The sequence below is a fragment of the Taeniopygia guttata genome, chromosome W, assembly GCF_048771995.1.
Source record: "Taeniopygia guttata chromosome W, bTaeGut7.mat, whole genome shotgun sequence".
Lineage (NCBI taxonomy): Eukaryota > Metazoa > Chordata > Aves > Passeriformes > Estrildidae > Taeniopygia > Taeniopygia guttata.
This window is the reverse complement of record NC_133064.1, coordinates 16261101-16279332: the sequence shown is the minus strand read 5'-3', so window position 1 is coordinate 16279332 and position 18232 is coordinate 16261101.

Below are 18232 nucleotides of genomic sequence, written 5' to 3'. Positions count from 1 at the left end.
GTAGTGAGGCAGGTCACATCGCGGTGAGCTGTCCCCAGCTGGCACGGCAGCCCGCCACGGCGCCTCCACCCCAAACACGCCCGAGGGGATCCTGCTGGGGCTGCGGGAGGAAAGGGCATCTCATTAAGGAATGCAGGTCCTGGCCCCAGGGAAACGGGACAGGGAGGGGGTGTGCGGGCTGCACTCAGCCTCCTCCTGCCGCGAATACAAGGTGGCCCATCTATGCCAACCCCCAGTGAAGCGGGGAGCCCCTATACCCCATACCCCCACAGGAAGCAGCCAGTTTCATACCCCCGCCAGCGTCACAATTGCAGAGTTTCGCAACACAGCCTGCAGTACCTTTATACCCACTACCACCGCAAGCAGCACCTGTGACACAGGGTCAGCAGAGGACGCCCCAGAATGGGACCCCTGGGTGGCCCTGGCCATGAAAATAGGGAAGGAGCCCCCGAGGGTGTGGGGGACATGCCGCCTTTATGGCAGTCAGGACCCCCACGTAATAGGGCTCCAGCTTTGGGCAGACACAGGAGCAGACTGCTCGATATTTCCCCAAGCACTGTGGCTCCGACACTGGCAATGCAAAGAAGTCCCCCCAGTGAACGGAGTGGGAGGGCCGTCCCAAGCTTGGAAAAGCACCCAATTAGTAGCTATAACGCTTCATACAAAAAAGGGACCAGAACAAACGGTAGCAATCCACCCCTACATTTTGCAAAATTCTCCACCCCTGATAGGAAGGGACATCCTTGCTATGTTAGGAGTCAGGATTACAAATTTATAATGAGGGCCACTGCCGTACACCCACTGCTGTCAATCAAACCTGACCTTCAAAATAAAATTAATAGAAAAGCTGTGAGTTTTGGTTTGCAAGGCATGCTCGTGGACCGTCCCCGTGACAGGTACACCCCTGCTCCAGAGGGAGATGATGGACCACCAAGCCGCCAGACAAAACCCGAGAGTCCTACACTGGTGAGACCCAGACATGCACAGTGTCTTTGTGCAATTTTACTGTTGGGGCTTGTGGCCGGGGGGCAAGCCGACCCAGGCCACTACCCTCATCAGCCATTTAGGTGGGTCATGCAACATCTTTCAAGTAACAAGGTGTTCAAAGAGGTCACCACAGCGAACACCCCATCCTTCGTGTTCCACATAGCCGACCTGTTTCCAGGACAACCAAAACTACGGCCCACAAACCCACATAACGTACTCATGTACATATCCTACTGGTGCCCAGCGTCCAACCCAGGGAAAAGGTACTGCGACTACCCGGGGTGGGGACATTGCGGATATTGGGGCTGCGAAACCATTGTTACAGATGCCAGACCATGGGGAGACGGGTGGCAACCGCAGGAGCCCGACAAATTCTTACAGTTCACCTGGGCACCCTTTGGCTGTGGAGACCACAATGCACAGCCTAGATATTGGGGATGCGTAAGTTATAACATGACCGTCCTACAGCCAGATCACCCTAGTTGGGCCACGGGTAGAACGTGGACAGTGGTCCTCAGAGGACCGAGAAAGTGGGTGAATGTACCAATTATCAGGCTCCAACCACCAGCACCTCAACCAGTAGGACCCAATAAAGCTATCAAGAACGTGCTAAAAGGGAAAAACACAACCCACCCCAAAACCTTTCCCCCAAAAGTCACTGACACCCCGACCGGCCTTGCGGATGCCCTCCGAATAGGCCGCACGGCTGAGTCAGATCCAAACCCAATCTTTCGTATGCTAGAAGCTACCTTTCTAACCCTAAACGAAACCAAACCGAACCTAACTCCTGTTGGCTTTGTTATGATGTTAAACCCCCTTTCTACGAAGGCATTGCTTTAGACACCCCCTTCAGTTACTCCACAGCCAGTGCCCCCCACCAGTGCAGATGGGACACTCCCCGCAGAGGAATCACCCTGAGTCAAATCACAGGACAGGGCAGATGTTTTGGCAATGCAGCTTTAGCAAAGCAGAAAGGCAACTTCTGCACTGAAGTTGTCAAGCCCGACAGAAAAACCAATAAGTGGGCGGTCCCATCCTCATCTGGGATGTAGGTTTTCCAGCGATCTGGAGTGAGTCCTTGCATGTTCCTTGCCAAATTTAATGACTCTATCGACTTCTGTGTCCAAGTTCTGATTGTTCCTGGGGTCCTGTACCACTCAGACGAAGAGATATACCACCTTCTCAAGGAACCTGACAGACTCCACAAAAGAGAAATAATCACAGGTATAACTATCGCAATGCTGCTCGGCCTGGGAGCAGCTGGCACAGCCACAGGTGTCTCAGCCATCGCAACCCAACAGCACGGACTCTCTCAGCTGCAAATGACCATCGACGAGGACCTGCAGAGGATCGAGAAGTCCATCTCCTATTTAGAAAAATCAGTCTCTTCGCTTTCAGAAGTAGTTTTACAAAATAGGCGAGGACTGGACCTCTTGTTCATGCAACAAGGAGGACTGTGTGCAGCCTTGAAAGAGGAATGCTGCTTTTATGCAGATCATACGGGAGTCGTTAAAGACTCCATGGCAGAACTCCGAGATAGACTGGCTCAGAGAAAGAAAGACAGGGAAACCCAACAGAGCTGGTTTGAATCCTGGTTCAATCAATCACCTTGGCTCACCACTTTAATTTCTGCCCTGGTAGGTCCACTGGCAATACTGCTTTTAGCTGTTACCATAGGACCGTGCCTGCTGAACAAACTAGTCTCGTTTGTTCAGGCCGGTCTAGAACGGGCGAACATTCTGTTCGTAGGCCAGCAACAAATGCTGTAGACCAACAACTGCGAACACAGTCAGTCGCAAAAGCCTTCGAAACTCGCCCTGCGAAAATTACCCAGATTTACCAAACCACCTTTTCCTTACCAAGTTACAAGTTTGTACCTCACTCCAGTGCCTATATCTACGACTACCTCATTTTATATATGATAAGGAGGGGGGAGATGTGGTAGATAGGGACAGGCGATCGGAAGATCTTGGGATGTGACGGAAAGAAAGACCCCTTCCCCCTTTCTCCCTGCTTCACGTTATCTATCACCCCCAGAGCATGTAACCACACCTAACCCAGTAGTTTTCCACTCCCGACTAACCCAGAGACCCTACCAACCCCCCGCTGACGTAGCAAAGTCCCCCAAGACTATTTAAACCCATGAGATAAGATAATAAAGGCTTTCGACCGTCCACCACATTGGTGTTAGCATGTTGTCATTAGCCCGAGTAGCCCGGATGAGGCCGGGCTGCGGTGCTGTCTCCTTGCAACCAGGTCGCCGTTGCCTCCCCTGAAGGCAACACAGAACAAGAAGCCAGTGGGTAATGGGGACATGGGGTGTTCTTAAGCATGGGGGACAGATGTAGCCCATGGTCCCTAACTCAGCACGCAGTTTATTGGGCAGGGGGGCTTAGCCCCTTGGAAAGGGCAGACCCTTTTTTTGGTCCCCCCCCTCACGCGGCCCCCCGAATAATCCGACTAGCTCAGAGATAAGGGGCTGTGAGGGGAGGAATATCAGGAGAAGGGAAAGATATTCAAAAGAGGCTCTTACCCCAGGAGAAGTTGGTACAGCTCTCTTTATTCTGTGTTGTCCTCGTGGAGAGTGGGGCAAAAGAGACTGGAAATGTCAGGGGTCTATATAGGTTTTGGACAGGGTGGGCTTTCCTGGCTCTCCGCCAACCCCATTGGGGTAGAAAGGAGGGTCCAGGGGTTATCTTGATCAGAGTCACAAGGTCCCGGGGAAGGGAGGGCACAGGGTGCCCATGAGCTCACTGTAACACCCTTTAGCCCTGGTAGGTATCCTGACCAACTCCTAGAAAGCATTCACAAAGCTGCCTGCCTGCAAATGATACATGAGAGAAAACTGGCTTCAGGCTATGATTCACCAATGCAATTACCGGTAAAGCCTGAAAATATGACTCCTTTAATTCAGGGTCTCCTAGAATCACTCAAACCTACAGCGATTCTCCTTCAAAAAACCATAGCAGCTATATCTCCCATAGAAAAATGTCGCTGTCGAGGCAGGATGGGAATGAGAAGACTCACTCAGAAAGCTGCTGAGAGTAAAACTCCGATTTATTCAAAATACACTGCTCTTTTATACAGAGCTTCGCAAAGGCCAAATCCATTGGTTCTGAAGTGAAAACAACCTACACCATTGGTGCAGAGTGCTTGATGCACAGTGATAGAACTTAACTATAAACAATGTGAGAACAAGAGAGATAAGAAATTATTTACATTCTCTCCAGCTCTTTCCCAGGCGTCTGCCTGGCTAGAAACTCTGTTTCTTTTCTTTGACTGAATCTGAGTCCCACAGAAAAACTGGATAGATTTCTTATTAATCAAAATGACCCCTCTGTTTCCACTGATCCTGAGTTCACTCCCTATGCTACCCCTTCTAAGCCACCAAGTACACAATCGCATTCTTCCACTCCTACTAGTAAACATAAAATTTGGACATGGAGTGAAGTGGCAGAGGAGCTGATTAATTGCAGTAGAAAATATGGACCTGTGAAGATCCCAGAAGAAAAAAATCAGAAAAACCAAAGGGTGTTAGACACATTGCTTCTTCTAATATAAAACCAGAAAAGGATAAGCAAATCTCTAACTGCCAGTTTTGGTGGTCATTTGGGATAAAAAAGTGTGTCCCTAAAGACATTATGGATGGCTTACCACTTGAAAAACTGAGCAAAATAGTTTCTAATTGGCACTGTCCCAGATCCATTGTACCAAAATCCCCCACTGTACAACCCAGCTCACCCCTTCTTCCACAGATTCTGGGCAGTGAGCCAAAGAAACCACCTGTACAGGTACTTGGCAGTAAACCAAAGCCATCCCCTGCACAGGGTCTGGGCACAGAGACTTAACAATCCCTTTGACAAATTTTGTGTATTGAGCCAAAACAGCTTCAGCATCAGGGAAACTGAAAACTCTGTCTCTTAAGAGTGAGCGGACAGACGGGGACTGATTATTTTTAAGAATGCTCACTAGAAATCACAAAACTGGGGACATATTAATTACAGCAATAGTTGGTCCTAAAAGGGCACTTATTACTTTTGTAGTTGACACTGGAGCTCAAATTTCTGCATTAACAAATATAGCTGCCCAGAAATGTGGAATTTTCCCAATTAGGAAACAATCTTATGTTTTGAATGCTTTAGGAACTACAGAAACTATGAATGTGCCTTTAGTAAAATTCATGCTCCCTGGAGAGGAAAATCAGTTAGTTGTCAAAATGGTAATTGGGGACATTCCAAACAATTTACTAGGGATGGATGTTCCTGCTGGGAGGCAGTGGGAAGATTCTGAGGGATTTGTGGTCTTTCGGTATACCACACCTTAACATTAGACTGCTCCAAGCTGCACCCTCTCTACCATTCAGCAAAACTACTAATGTAAAACAATATCCTCTTCCTTCTGGTGCTGGACAAGGTATCAAACTGGTTATACAGGATTTGCGAGAACAAGGAGTAATAGTCAATACCCATTCTGCTTTCAATTCACCTGTATGGCCAGTTCAGAAACCCAACAGGAAGTGGAGGCTGACAGTGGATTTTCGGAGGCTTAATGCCAACAGACCCTCTCACAGCAGCCATACCAAATCTGGCTGAATTAATAACATCAATTAAAGAAAAAGCTTGCACAGTCATGGCAAATATAGATGTCAAAGGCATGTTTTTTATGATACCTATACAGCCAGAAGATATGGACTGCTTTGCTTTCACATGGGAAGGTCAGCAATACACCTTCACTAGACTTCCTGTCGTGGTTTGACACGGAAAAAGAATTTTTTCAGAAGGAAGAGGTCAATCCAGTCAGGGGTCAGGTTTGGATACTGACACTTAAGGTGACCAATTGAAGGTGGACATGCCTCTGAGAACACAGAGTGGTTAAAAGCAGAATTCCCAGGAGGGGTCGCTCTCTCTGGAGATGTCTTTGTTCCCCCCCCCCCCCCCAACCTAGAGGGAAAAGAGATAGAGAGCCTGCAGACACCTGGAAGTTTGCCAGCAGAGGAGAAGGAGAAGGGGTGGGAGGAAGATGCCCAGCGTGGGAGTCCTGGGCCGAGATTTCAGCGTCCGGGGAGTCAGAGACTTTTAACCCTTTCCTGTGAAATGAAGGCTTTGTGAAATATTACTCCTCCTCAATTTGAAGGAAAGAGAGACAGCCTGGGACCTCAGATGTTAGGGAAAGAAGGTTGGGAGGAGGAATGTTTTGAAAGGTTTTCATTTTGAATTTTGTGTGTGTTTTTTTTTCTCTTCCTTTTTTCTTTTATAGTAGTAGTAGTAGCAGTGTAATAAAGTTTTTCCCTTGTTATTAAGTTTTGCCTGCTTTGCTCTGTTCTCAATCGCATTTCACAGCATTTAATTGGTAGGTTGCATTTTCATGGGGGTGCTGGCATGGTGCCAGTGTCAAACCATGACACTTCCCCAAAGGTACAAGCACTCCCCCACTTTAGCCCACCACGCTTTAGCCAAAGAATTAGAAAAAATACCCAAACCTGACAATGTAACTGTTTATCAATACATTGATTATATTCTTGGGGGGGGGGGGTGAAATACAGGTAGTGCGGGATACCCAGCAAAAGATAATTTCCCATTTAAAAAGTCTTGATTTCTTGATTTAAAAATTCCCTCTGACAAGATTAGAAAACCCTCTCAAGAAGTTAAGTTTTTGGGAATTTGGTGGAAAGGAGGTATGACATGCATTCCACCTGATACCTTGATGTCTTTAGATCAGGTTAAAATGCCTCACTCCAGGAAAGATCTTCACCAGGCTTTAGGATTAGTAGTGTTTTGGAGAAAACACATTCCAGATTTTTCAATTATTGCCAGACCCCTTTATGACTTGCTGAGGAAGGGGGTAAAATAGGATTTGACTCCTTCTCAGGAGAAAGCATTGCAATTGCTGATTTTCTAAGCAACAGCTCATCAAGGACTAGGTCCCATTCATCCTACAGATCTCTTTCAGGTGGAATGGGGATTTGCTTCCTCAGGGCTATCAGTACACATATGGCAGCGGGGTCCTGAGGGTCCGATGAGGCCTGTGAGCTTTTATTCCTGTTGTTTCACAGATGCGGAGAAACTATACACTACCTGGGAAAAGGGATTGTTTGTGGTTAGCTTAGCTCTCTTAGAAGTGGAAAAATTTGCACGACAACAGCCAATTGTATTGAGATGCCCTTTTAAAGTTATTAAGACAGTCACCACTGGGACCCCACTCCTGATGGGGTGGCCCACAGGGCCTCAGTTAGGAAGTGGCATGCTCAGATCGAACATTACTGTAACATGTAGAGTTGTGTTTTTATATGTTTTATCACATTTGTATTATGTATAAGTTCATTCCATGTACCCCCGGGTTATGTAACGATTCTCCCCGGGTCTTCCCATCTCTCTCCGCGGTTTGTTGTCCCCGAGAAAATGCCAAGTCACTGTGTTTGCCCCCAAATGCCTGTCTGTCACTCGGTATCCCTTCCCCCCACCTGGAATCTTCCACCCGGGAAGCCGGGCGATAGGCAGACGACCTGGGACCCTCCACCTGTCCATCCCCCATTGGATGTACCCCTGTACCCCACTGCCCTCAGACCCCCCGTGGCGTTACCCTATTGGCTGTCCCAGTTTTCCACTGTCCTGTACTTAATCCGTGGGCGCGGCACGCCCGCCGGCTTTTCTCCTGGCAGGCACCCGCACGTTGCCGCCGCCCTGCCCGAGCCGCCCGCTGCTTCCTCTCAGCCGGCTCCGGCGCACATCGCTCCGCCCTGCCCACGGCCGCGGCGCGGCACAGACGAACTTCGGCACGGCAAACCGCGGCCCCTTCGAATTATTGCTCTCCCCATTGGGCTGCAATAAAACGGAATTCTGCCCCCCGGAGAAGGACCCTCTCCTTTAATTCGCCGTGAGGATCGCTGCTTGCTCTCAGACCCACACAGCCCCGCCCAAAGCCCGCGAGGGCTCAGCGGGAGGAGCTGAAGATCTTCCCGCGCTCCCCTTCCCCCCGGAGCTAGCTGGGATAAGGGAAAGCAGAGGGGAAAGAGAGCATACTGCAGTAACATCTCAATAACAGAAGGAGCTGTAAAAAAAATATCAATATAAGAAACTGAGAGCTTGGATAGCAGCCAAGACAAACCAGCCTCTGTGATCAAAGTAGCCCCTTCTTTTTCCCCTGAACAGTCAGCAAATTCTTGATTCACCGATGCCTTTACTAAGCGAGAAGGCAAGGTGTGGCAGTATAGAGCGGCTGCTCCCCACATTTCCTCTGGGGAGCAGATAATTACTGAGGGGGAAGGCAGTGCTCAGTTTGGGCAGCTGATAGCTGTTTGGAGTGTTTTCCAACGTGAGGCACAGAATGCCTCTCTTATCTGCATATACACAGACTCCTATGCTGTGTACAAAGGCTGTACTGAGTGGCTTCCTCTTTGGCAGCAAAATGTTTGGGAAGTGTTATGTGTAATGAATGTAATTCACACCAGTATAATATGATATATGTAATATTTGATATTGTTGGAAGCACACATGCTGGCATTGGGAGTTGCCCCCACATAGTCGAAAAACTGGTCTCTGACAAAACCTCATTTGCAAACTAATACATGTGGCTCGCCCGGAGATGTGTCGTTTCTCGAGGTGATACAGAAATGCCTAGGCGCTGATCATCTCGGCAATGACTCTAGATTGGGATTGCTGAAATCCTCCAGGCTGATGCATCTGAATGCCGTGTTCCAGTAACTCCATCAAAAAGATTCATCACCACTGGACAATGAATTGTTCCACCCCAACACAGAGAAAAGAGACTTTATGAATATGTGGGACTTTGAATGGGAAGAAAAGATGGATTGCCAAAATCCCGGCCTTGGGCAGAATATTTCCTATAAAAACTGCTTGTACCCAGAGGGTGGTGTGTGGGCATACTGGGAACTTCTCCTGAGGCTATCCGCTCTGTGATGCACCCAGCGCCGATCCTGGGCTCAGCAATGTCCTTTTCCTTGTGGCTGGCTCAGAGAGAATTCAATCGCTATAATAAAATTTTTATTTTTCATTTTTAATTTGGCTGGATCAATTTTTATCTATAACAGAAGTTAATAGGGTTCCAGTGTGGCAAAAGGAAAAGTGGCAAGAAATTTTAAATATTGCAAGTCAAGGGAACTTTGCAGTGGGGTGGGTAGCCTCTCACCAGAGAGATGGGAATCCAGCAGGGGAATGGAACAATAAAGCTCATGAGTTAGCAAGGCTAAGTCCCCTAAAAAAGGAACAAATCTCAGAGGACTGGGATCATCTATTAGAATGGCTGCATGTAAAGAGACAACACACAGGTGGAAAAGATTTGTACAAAGAAGCTCTTACTCAGGGTTGGCTTGTCACCAGGGAAATGTGTAAAACATGCATATCAGCCTGCGAACAGTGTCACAGATGATTAGAAAGACACCCACTAGAAGATGACCCTCTGCATTTAAGAAAAGGTAAATGCTTATGGGACGCATGGCAGGTAGATTACATTGGTCCCCTCAAGAAATCGGGTGGTAAACGTTTTGTGCTAGTAGGAGTGGAGATTATATCTGGGTTAGTCCAAGCAGAAGCTTTTAACAGAGCTACAGGAGATAATACTGCTAAAGCATTGCAGGGGTGATTTGGAACTTTCCCAAAACCACAGGAAATTCAGTCTGATAATGGGTCACACTTTACTGCTAAAGTTGTACAAGAATGGGCAAAGGGTGAAGGAATAAAATGGGCTTTTCACACCACACCCCTTACTACCCTGTCATGGTTTGACACTGGCACAATGCCAGTGCCCCCCATGAAAATGCAATATCTCAACTTCTCAACTGAATGCTGTGAAATGCGATCGAGAACAGAGCAAAGCAGGCCCAAGCTTAATAACAAGGAAAAAAACTTTATTAAACTACTACCACTATGCTACTATAAAAGAGGGGGGGGGGGGAAAGAAGAAAGAAGAGAGACACACACACAATTCAAAATGAAAACCTTCCAAAGCATTCCTCCTCCCACCACCCAACTCCAACACACCACAGTGAGAGACAATCTGGACCCCAATCAGGTTTCCACCCTCCAGATAATCAACACCCAGTCCATCTGCAGGGAGAGAGGAATCTCTCTTGTGCCACAGACGCCCCAAGAAACACAGATGCCACATCCTGTGCTTCCATGTCACCACATGGCACCGCCCGGAGAAAAAAAGTTTGCCAGTGGTGACCCTCTCCTTTCCATGCACAGTGTTCTCGCCACCAATGCATGGATGGACAGACTGCTTTTAGGATTTTTCCTTTCAAGGATGCCCTGCCAAGAGGGGAAAAACAACAGTTCAGTTTTTCATTTTTGGGACCAACAGTCCCCCCCATTTTCCCCTGGGGCCGAGGATCCACGAATAGAGATCTTCTTCTCTTCTTCCTCTCTGAAGACAGGGGGCACCACCACAAACCTCCCTAACTTTTCTCTGTTCGCTCCACTTCTGTCTTTTCCCAGCTGAAGCATGGTCTCTTTGGCTCACCAGCATCCTCCTAAATACAGTCTCTCTTGGAAGAGAAGATCAGTTCAATCTGTGGCTACAAAGAAAAAGTCCAGCCAAACAGCCACTCCATCATCTCCTCCCACCTAGAATTTCTCCTTCCAACATCCCAGGTCCCAGGCTGTCTCTCTTCCTCTCTTTTTCAAACCAAGGAGGAGAAAAATTTCACAAAGCTTTCATTTCTCAGGAAGGGTTAAAAGTCCCAACTCCCAGAGATGGCTCGCTGCCCAGGCTCCAGCTCCCACAGCCCGGCTGGGCACCTTGCGGCCCCCCCGCTCTTCTCCTTCCCCGCGGTGAACTGCTGATAAAACCACCGCTGTCTCTTTTTTCTCTCTTGGGAGAGAGAGAGAGACTCTGGGGAGAAACGGAGACATCCCAGATTTTCTCCACCCTTCCATCTGCAGGGGGCCAGCCTGGTTCCACCCTTGGGCCTACCTCCAAAGGCCACATGGCTTCTCCCCTCCCCCACCCAGCTCGTGGCCGGGCAGGGGAGAGTCCTGCACTGACCGCTGACCGGAACCCAAGAGAGCGAGTTCTCCTGGGAATTCTGCTTTTAACCCCTCTGTGTTCTCAGAGGCGTGTCTACCTTCAATTGGTCAATGTCCAAACTGACTTCTTCCTTCCGGAAAAATTCTTTTTCCGTGTCAAACCACGACATACCCCCAAGCTAACAGGATCATGGAAAGAAATGGGTGGTAAAGGGCTGTCTCAAAGTCATTGCTTTTTGCCCTAAAGCCCCTAGCATTATCCCCACGTTATGGGGACCTGATGATCCTAAAAATCCAGCACCTGACCCTGGACAATCTGTTTTGGTGGAGCTCCCTACTGCAGGGGAAGAACCACTTGTGCTGAAAACCCCACTGAATAAATATGCACGGTTAGCCTCCGATGCTCTGGGGAAAGAACATCAGATAAATACCCACTGGATAATTCCATCATTTTAATTTTCTGCCTCTCGGTGGCAGGATTCTGTTGTGTTTACTTTTTCAGAAGAACTCCGAGGGACATGAAGACCACCTAATCCATGATAAAACTGGTGATACTTTTCTGCATCCTACCACAACCCCATGGCCAGAAACCAGCTGAGTGGTCGTGGTCTGAAATAATAGTGGTAGCATGCAGAAAAGTGAAAGGATCTCTTTAAGCATGAAAAGGTTTGTATGCACCCAAGCATACAGGACTGTTGGCACAATTTCACATTAACACAAACTGTAGAAGTAGTTTGTCTTTGGTCTAAAAATACTGAAGTGATTTTTTTTTTTTTAAAGTTTAAAGTATTGATTCAGAAGTATTAATGAATAAATTGGCTGCCACAACTAGACATTTGACAAAATTACAACAACCACTTCAGTTGTCCTTATTGGCTTTGGGAACACATCAGTGGTTGCTATCAAACCTTTTCCCAATTTGGGAAAAGGTAAATGCAAATGATCACAAATTGGTAATTTATGCACTCAGTGCTACACAAAACAACGTCTCTTTGGGTCTCAGCTGTAACCAGGCACAATTATGGATGCAGTCAGTTGCTGCCTCAATTATAAGAGAAGGTGAAGAAGGCATGTTTCCTACTGAGATTAGGAAAATAGTTTGGGACAGTGCCACTGATTTTGAAAGACAATCCCAATCCTGGTGGAATTTAGTGAATTTCACCTATGATCCTAGCACAAACACAGACACAGTCTTTGTATTAACCATACTGAATACTTTGGTGTACACAATTTTTCCTATTATTGCATTAGGGATGAATTATTGCATAGGGCCCATCAAATCGGGGAGAATTGGCAAATTGTTAATTTAGAATCTTGTATTGTCCAGGAACAACAGGGATTTATTTGTGAAAGTAATGCAATTATAGCCCAAGACATTTGTTTAGACACAGAACAGAATATTTGTGACTTTGAAATTCATCCTAACGAGAGTTCTGAAACAGTCCTTGTAGGTATTGGCAATGGTTGTGCATGCTTTAGAACTGCTTGTGATATAGTACTTGTAGAAAACATAGTAGTGAATACTAAAAATTATTCAAATTTTTGTGTTTGCAACTTTACTAAAATTGCAGGATGTGATTTTTCTTTTGAAGCCCCAGTTACTTCTCATTACCTTTTACAATCCAATTACACACTGATTCACCAACTATTGCTTACTCCCATTGGGATGAACCTCACTCTGGTAAGGCAATTGTTGCTTCACTGGGATTTAATTGAAATTTTAAGAAAAATCAAGAAAAATGGACAGAAAACCCTGGTAACTGTTCATCACAATGTGAAGGAAATACATCGGGTTTTGGAAAGAGGAAAGAGAGATGCTGAACCCAGGTGGTGGGATACTCTTTTTAGGTGGTCACCTACTGCTACAGGTGACCTGAAAAAATTGTGTCATCCCACCATTGTTCTTTTGATTTTGGTTTCTATTGGTTTTATTTTATCAGCAATCCTATACAGCATGAATTGGAAAATGATGAAAGGGTTGGCACAATTGACATCTACAATGAATGCACACAATTTGGTTAATACCCCATTTACTGTAGACACTCCCAGGATTATTGACACAAGGTGAATTATTTAAGCATTAAAATAGGCAATTGGCCCTCATGATAAGATTTTTGATTGTGTTGTAGTTTTTAAATCAAAGTTGATTATTTGTTTTTAATAAGAAATTGAATGCATATTTTTAATTGGATATCTGATTATTTGCTTTTGTTTTCCTTTTATCTTATTTCTTTCCCTTATTTGTTTTCCTACTTTTCTGTCTAATTTTCTGTCTCTGTTTTCTGGAATATAGTACTACCACCTTGACAAGTCCTGAAGACTTCAGAACAGCACTACGGATGGAGCTCTTTCTCTTATGAAGATCGTTAGTCACGGGGTGGTGTGAGAGACAGTCCGAAGTTTCCTTCATTTACCTCACGACTGTCACAAGGACCCTGAAGACCACCTTGCCCAAGTGGACATGGATGCTTGCCAAGTGACTGTTAGCAGGTGCACTTGCTGTGCTTCTACAGAACATTGCATTCGAACAGGTTGTGACAAGCAGTGGCTTGTCCCTGCATGCCTGCACCTGCTTCACAGATCAATGGGCTCTTCACAATGGCCCATCAATCTTCCCCACATTCTGGCCAGATGCCACTCGCTTTGGCTAAAGACTATATAAACTGTAACTTTCTGGGAAGACTTTGGTTAACCCCCACGTGTCACTGTGCCTTTCCCAAGTCTCGATAACAGTAGTGGCTTTGCCGGGATTCGAACCCAGGCTGCCGGCATGGCAGGCGAGAATTCTACCGCTGAGCCACCAGGGCTGTTGCTAGGTTACCAAGTCTCGGCTAGCCCAGAACCTTTAGCACTGCGGCAGCAAAGGCCACTCTCATGTGCCGCTGTGGGCACGAGGTGTGGCCTGTGGGAAGTCGAAGCCACCAGACTGAAAGACACGCAGAGCAGCTCTGACAAAAGCAAGGAGCTGTCCTTCTGGAGGTATCAGAGTTCCGAGTTTATTGGCTCAAAGAAGACAAGCTCCAAAAGGCCACGGGCACTGTGTGCCCTGCTTCTTAAAGAGGGGTGGTAACTGGGGAAGGAAACAGCAGCCAACCAATGGGATAACACCTGGGGGTGGCAACAGGGGTGAGACGCAGGGGAAACTTCCAATGAGGTAGGAGGGAGGGAGGGGACCCCGGAGACCAGCCTATCACTCGAAGCCCTGGATGGAACTTTCTAGGTGGAAGGGAGAGGTCTCTGAGTGACAAGCAGGCTCTGGGGTGTGGCTGGGGGGGGGATAACTCAGCAGGAATACAATGAACTGGGTGGAGGGAGGAATGACAGGCAGACAGAGGAGGGAGGAGAAGGAAGGCTGGACCATTTTACAAGAAGAGGGGGACAGGGAGTAACCATAACTGGGGGGAAACTTAAAACACACTCCAACAACTGCCCCTTTTTAAAATTTTAAACAAAAACCAAAAATCTGATGAAAAGGTCTTTTAAAATTAATTGGATTCAGTCCGGGGGAGGAATTCCGAGTCTGGGTAGGTGTCAGTGAACCCCGGCTGGTAGGTGGGCACCATCTCTATCCAGTGTCCGTTCTCCTGCTCGGGCTCAGCGGTGGACTCCTGGGCAGAGAGGAAGGCAGCTGGGTTCGCAGTGTGGATGGCCAATGCTTTGTTGATGAGGCTGGACACCACCCGTCTCAGAATTCCGAAAATAATAAGTGCTAGGATAAGAACAAACAAAATTAACAAACCAGAACAAATGATGGAAGTTGCCCAACTCGAGACGCCCCAATTTCCGAAAGGGTCACTCAGCCAGTCCCCAGTTTCCCTTTTTATGTCCTTAATCATGCTCCTCATTGAATCAATGGCTTTGTGGACATCCCCAGCCTTGGATGTTAAATTCATGCAGCACAAGCCCTCGAACTCCTCACATGAATGATCGTGAAGTAAAAGAAGAAAGTCAATTGCCGCCCAATTCTGTAGGGTTGCCTGCCTTGTTACTTCCTCATCTGATAGGAGGCCAGCAAGCGCAGTTGATGTAACATTTGCCTGCTTCATCACCCAGCACTCCAGGCCAGCCAATTCCCTGAAGGCATGGGCCATTGCCACCCAAGGTAAAAAAGTAATGGTAGCAACACCTTTTGGTTTAGACCAATGAATAATTTCAGAGTTGCAATTTTCACCCAGATTGGTGAGTTCAGTATCTCTTTTAAACCTTGCCGATTGATAAGTTTTGTTTAGCTTCTTCCAATGGGAAATTTGGGTTTGGTTCGGCGTGAACAGGCTCAACTGGCCAAAAGTTCAAGGGCCTCTGGTAAGGTGGGGGGGATGCCAGCCCAGGCCCGGGTGCCGCAAATTAGGAAGGTGCCTTTGGGTAGGAAGTGAGGTTTATTATTGGGGTGGAAAACATGGGATTTGGATGACCCGCTGGCACCATTCCTTTGCGGTATATTCTGGAATGTACTGTTTGATTTCAATGTTTGGCCGGGCCTGAGGATCGGGGGTAACAGCAAAGTGAACACAGGTGGACGCAGGGGAGGAACCTAGTAAATCAAGCTCTTGGGGTTCCTTATCCACAGGGGGAAACAGTTTGACCCAACCCCTCCATGCGTCCAGCTGGCGAACGGTGAAGGAGCGGGCTCTCCTGACGGGAGAAGTAGTAGGTTTGGGAAACATAAAAGGAAACTCATCCAGCTTATACGGGATCCCCACAAGGCAGGAGAGGAAGGGGTCGGCAGCAGAGGAGGTGGACAGACAGATGTGGTCTTGTCCCAGGGCTTGCGCCAGCATCTTCCAGACATTTTTTGTTGGCTGGGGAACGATCCAGGAGCAGCTGGGGATGGCGAGGCACAGTAGGATGACTAGATGTGCGAGGTTCATAATGTCTTTTGGGTCTCGAGTTGAGGCTGCAAAATAAAGATTAAAAGAGGATTAACAGTTTTAACTTAAATAGAATAGGTCCGCCTTCTTCTCCTCCAACAGACGTCTTTCACCTGTTGTACAGGTTTGGCTTGGACTGGCTTAGGAATGTATGGGCGCACCCATTTTGCAGGGACCCACCTTAGACCAGAGGGGGTGGCCACACAGGCACACCCCCGCCCCCATGTGATCAGTTCGAAAGGTCCTTGCACTTGCCAGGTCTCAGGATCTTTTACTAGGACCGGGGGCTTCTCTTTCAGCTCCAGCTGCGGGTTACTTTTGAAATGTCTAATAATGGGAGGATTTAGGTTTTCAAATGCGCAGTTCAAGAAGTTGTGTGTAAATAATGCCTGGGCCAGCTGGACATTAGGGGATTCCACCTTCATCGTCACTCGTTGATGGGTTAGAATTTTCTTCATACTCTGGTGGGTCCTCTCAACTATGGCTTGACCTGTCGGGGAGTGGGGGATGCCAGTCGTGTGTTCCACTCCCCATTGCTGCAGGAAGCTCCTGAGATCCTTGGAGCCATACGCTGGGGCATTGTCTGTTTTTAAAACCTTAGGAACCCCCAACACGGAAAAGGCTTGGACAAGGTGGTTGATGAAATCCTTTGCCTTCTCCCCTGTGTGGGCAGAGGCATAGACTGCGCCAGAACAGGTATCTACAGAGACGTGTACGTCTTTCAGTCTTCCAAACTCAGGAGCCTTGGTCACATCCATCTGCCACACCTTGCAGCTTTTGAGTCCTCGACTGTTAGCTCCAGCACTAAGCGCAGGCATCTGATAGTTTTGGCACTGGGGGCAAGTGGTGATGGCCTTGGCCTGGTCACGGGTAAGTTGGAATTGCCGGACCAGGCCAGGCGCATTCTGATGGAACTTGTGATGGCTGACCTTGGCCTGTTCAAATTTGTCGGGGAGTGGCGCCATGTCTACCGGGGCCGCCAGGGCATCAGCTCTTCGATTGCCCTCGGTGATAAACCCCGGCAGGTCGGTGTGTGACCTGACATGCATTACGTAAAACTGTTGCTCTCGGTGGGAGACCAGATCTACTAATCTTGAGAGCAACTCGTATAAGGCAATGTTGGACACCTCCTGCAGTACTGCATTCTCTGCCCTGGACACCACACCTGCTACATATGCTGAATCTGTAACCAAATTGAAGGGCTCCTGGAACCTCTCAAAGGCCCTGACAACAGCGGCCAACTCAGCTACTTGAGGCGATCCTTCCACTTCGGCAACGTCTGCCTCCCACCACTGAGTTTGAGGATCCCTCCAAGTCATGACTGACTTGTGGGATGCTCTGGATGCGTCAGTGAAAACTGTCAGAGCTTTTAGAGGTGACCGGCTTTGGACCCTTTTTAATGATAATGAAAACTGGACGTCGGGCTTGAAAAATTTATGGGTTGGCCGATGAATTGAAATTTTGCCGGTGTAACTGTCAAATGCAAACTGCAGGGACTCGTTTTCTTGGAGCAGATGTTCTAACATTGCTTTTGTGATTTGGCCCGTGGTCAATGTCAGGGGGATGTGAACGGTGTCAAAGTCGCACCCTGCCAACTCCCTGATGCGCAGTCGCGCTTTCCGTATCAGATTAGCCATCAGTTCTTGTGGCAATGTCATCCTTTTGGACCTATGATGGCTGAGGAAGACCCACTCTATGATTAAGAGAGGGTCCCTCTCGCCCTGGTCCTCTCCCTTGATCTTATGGTGCCATTGAAAAATCACCCCATGGAGGTGAGGCAGTTTTCCTAAGATGATGAAACCAAAGGGCAGGCCCAGTTGGTAGCAGTGGGCCTGCCTGGCAGACATGTATTTCTGTACCTTTTCCAGCACCTCCTTCGCCTCTGGGGTAAGGGTCCGTGGGGAACTAGGCCACTCTCCCCCTTCCAATAAATTGAAGAGGGGAGCTAGGTCTTTGATAGAAATACCTAGCCATGGTCTTACCCAGTTCAAAGACCCCCACGGTCATTGGAGGTCTGCTAAGGTCCCCACGGAATTTCGAATTTCCAATTTCTGAGGAACAATGGTCATCGATGTCATCTGCAGCCCCAAGTATTTCCAAGGTGGCATCCTTTGAATCTTCTCGGTCTGGAGCTCGAACCCTGCGGCAACCAACGCATCTGTTGTCAGTTCAAGCGCATAGGCAAGCAGATCATTGGTGTGGGCGCACACCAAAATGTCGCCCATGTAGTGTAGGATGATGGCATCTCCTACAGCTACACGGACAGGGGACAGCAAGGAAGAGACGTACCACTGGCAAATAACTGGGCTGTTTTTCATGCCCTGGGGAAAAACCCTCCAGTGGTACCTTTTCCTTGGGGCTTCTCGGTTGGTGGTTGGAACCAAGAAGGCAAAC